Source organism: Schistocerca serialis, unplaced genomic scaffold (genome assembly GCF_023864345.2).
Source record: "Schistocerca serialis cubense isolate TAMUIC-IGC-003099 unplaced genomic scaffold, iqSchSeri2.2 HiC_scaffold_1427, whole genome shotgun sequence".
Lineage (NCBI taxonomy): Eukaryota > Metazoa > Arthropoda > Insecta > Orthoptera > Acrididae > Schistocerca > Schistocerca serialis.
Genome location: NW_026047655.1, coordinates 24,407 through 27,500, shown reverse-complemented (window position 1 = coordinate 27,500; position 3,094 = coordinate 24,407). Strand labels below are relative to the sequence as shown.

The 3,094-nt window shown below is 57.3% G+C and overlaps 1 non-coding gene across 1 annotated transcript in view; it reads right to left on the bottom strand.

Annotated features, from left to right (window-relative positions):
- LOC126443263 (small subunit ribosomal RNA) overlaps positions 1 to 1,476 on the bottom strand; it is a 1,909-nt gene extending 433 nt beyond the window's left edge. Inside the window, exon 1 of the ribosomal RNA XR_007581833.1 lies at positions 1 to 1,476. This exon is cut by the window's left edge and continues 433 nt beyond it. This is a non-coding gene — a ribosomal RNA (small subunit ribosomal RNA).
- Between the last annotated feature and the right edge of the window lie 1,618 nt (positions 1,477 to 3,094).

Sequence of the window (3,094 nt, the reverse complement as noted above, 5' to 3'; positions counted from 1 at the left end):
TCGCTGACAGCACGAAGGATGTCACGCGACTAGTTAGCAGGCTAGAGTCTCGTTCGTTATCGGAATTAACCAGACAAATCGCTCCACCAACTAAGAACGGCCATGCACCACCACCCACCGAATCAAGAAAGAGCTATCAATCTGTCAATCCTTCCGGTGTCCGGGCCTGGTGAGGTTTCCCGTGTTGAGTCAAATTAAGCCGCAGGCTCCACTCCTGGTGGTGCCCTTCCGTCAATTCCTTTAAGTTTCAGCTTTGCAACCATACTTCCCCCGGAACCCAAAAGCTTTGGTTTCCCGGAGGCTGCCCGCCGAGTCATCGGAGGAACTGCGGCGGATCGCTGGCTGGCATCGTTTATGGTTAGAACTAGGGCGGTATCTGATCGCCTTCGAACCTCTAACTTTCGTTCTTGATTAATGAAAACATACTTGGCAAATGCTTTCGCTTCTGTTCGTCTTGCGACGATCCAAGAATTTCACCTCTAACGTCGCAATACGAATGCCCCCGCCTGTCCCTATTAATCATTACCTCGGGTTCCGAAAACCAACAAAATAGAACCGAGGTCCTATTCCATTATTCCATGCACACAGTATTCAGGCGGGCTTGCCTGCTTTAAGCACTCTAATTTGTTCAAAGTAAACGTGCCGGCCCACCGAGACACTCAATAAAGAGCACCCTGGTAGGATTTCAACGGGGTCCGCCTCGGGACGCACGAGCACGCACGAGGCGGTCGCACGCCTTCGGCTCGCCCCACCGGCAGGACGTCCCACGATACATGCCAGTTAAACACCGACGGGCGGTGAACCAACAGCGTGGGACACAAATCCAACTACGAGCTTTTTAACCGCAACAACTTTAATATACGCTATTGGAGCTGGAATTACCGCGGCTGCTGGCACCAGACTTGCCCTCCAATAGATACTCGTTAAAGGATTTAAAGTGTACTCATTCCGATTACGGGGCCTCGGATGAGTCCCGTATCGTTATTTTTCGTCACTACCTCCCCGTGCCGGGAGTGGGTAATTTGCGCGCCTGCTGCCTTCCTTGGATGTGGTAGCCGTTTCTCAGGCTCCCTCTCCGGAATCGAACCCTGATTCCCCGTTACCCGTTACAACCATGGTAGGCGCAGAACCTACCATCGACAGTTGATAAGGCAGACATTTGAAAGATGCGTCGCCGGTACGAGGACCGTGCGATCAGCCCTAAGTTATTCAGAGTCACCAAGGCAAACGGACCGGACGAGCCGACCGATTGGTTTTGATCTAATAAAAGCGTCCCTTCCATCTCTGGTCGGGACTCTGTTTGCATGTATTAGCTCTAGAATTACCACAGTTATCCAAGTAACGTGGGTACGATCTAAGGAACCATAACTGATTTAATGAGCCATTCGCGGTTTCACCTTAATGCGGCTTGTACTGAGACATGCATGGCTTAATCTTTGAGACAAGCATATGACTACTGGCAGGATCAACCAGGGAGCTGCGTCAACTAGAGCTGAGCAGCCGGCCGCCCGGGAGTGTGTCCCGGGGGCCCGCGCGAACACGCAAGCGTCCGCTCAATTATTCTGCAAACAGGAGGAGGCTGAGCTCCCCTGCACAACACACCTCGAAACCCTCTCAGGTCCCGGCGGCGCGCAGCGCCGTCCTAAGTACTTGGTCGGGTTCGAGAGAGGCGCAATCGCCCGGAGTTAGGCGAGTAGACGCTTTAGGTGCGACCACCCGTGCTCCCAACTGAGCTTGCCGCTGCCGACAGAGGCCCGGGAGCGTGCTGTCGTGGCATTGCCGGCGGGAGACAACACGCGCCACCTACGGTGACCGGCAGCTCCAACGCCAGCGCCACAGAAGGACAAAAGCCCTACTTGGGTGCCGAAGCGAACTCTCCCAGCACAGCGCACGCGCCAACACGTCCGCACAGCTGCGATACAAACCACCTGCGAGAACCGCTGGGGCGACCGAGCAGCAGACGGCGTCGCGGCGCCGAGCGCCGGGCGGCGGCGCATCCTCAGCGCACAAAGTCCTCAATCGGACCAGCACACTGCAGATGGCCACCGCGCTTCGCACCGGGCCCGCGAGGACCTACTTTGGCCGCAAGGCGCCGCGAGCAGGGGGCGCCGGCGCGCAGCTGCGCCGCCTGCCGCGTCCGTCGGCCGGCGCGCCTGCCACCGGCCGCCCCCACCAGCCGGCTGTAGCGCGTGCGCCCACGCACCGCGCTGCCAGCACGCCGGGCGGCCCCCCCTCACCGGCCGGGGACGGTCCCACCCAGCCACCGCCGCGTATCGCCTCACACCCAGATCCCCTTTCACGTTCGTGGGCATGGTGGGTCCCCTTTCACGTTCGTGGGCATGGTGGGTATCCCTGAAACAACCGGTTAATAGCTCGACCGATCGTCGCCAACACTGATTCACCTCTAGCGAGAACAACCGCACCACAACGGGTTACCGGTTGTTCATTTGCGTAACGTCACCAGCAAACGTACACGTCCATCGCCATTTGCAACGAGTATTGCATGCCTGTGTCAGGTGTCACAACACACTACGTCTGCCCACATAGACGCAACAACATGTGCACGCCTAGAGAACACGTGGAAGGTAGACCCCGTACGTATGCGGTGTCCATTGCGCGAACGACTGTCAGCCCGCCTCTGCAGCATGTCGCAGATGTGGAACGCGGTGCAACATGCTATCACGGTGTGTGAGAAGAGACGACTACGTCCGAATACACGCTCCACTACATCAACAGACTGCTCATGCTGATCGCCATCCAGGGCGTCCGTTCCTCCCACACGTCTGTATGGCGTACCACACTGCAATCCAGCTCTTATAGGGAGACGACACGTAGCTGCGTGCACAATATTTGGACTGTATGGTCCGCCGTTGCTAGGCGCTGTCGTCATACGGTCACATGGGCCACGATGTATCATTCAGTACATACGGAGCAATGTGCAGTACAGTTTGTGGATTTTGCGTACATCGGCGGACAGGTGACAGGCCGTACCACAACGTAGGCTGAGTACGTCGGCATGCGAAGGGCATTGAACATGCAAACTTCTCACCGACCAGCTTGCGAAGGCAGGGGGGAAGGGGGGGGGGCATGTACG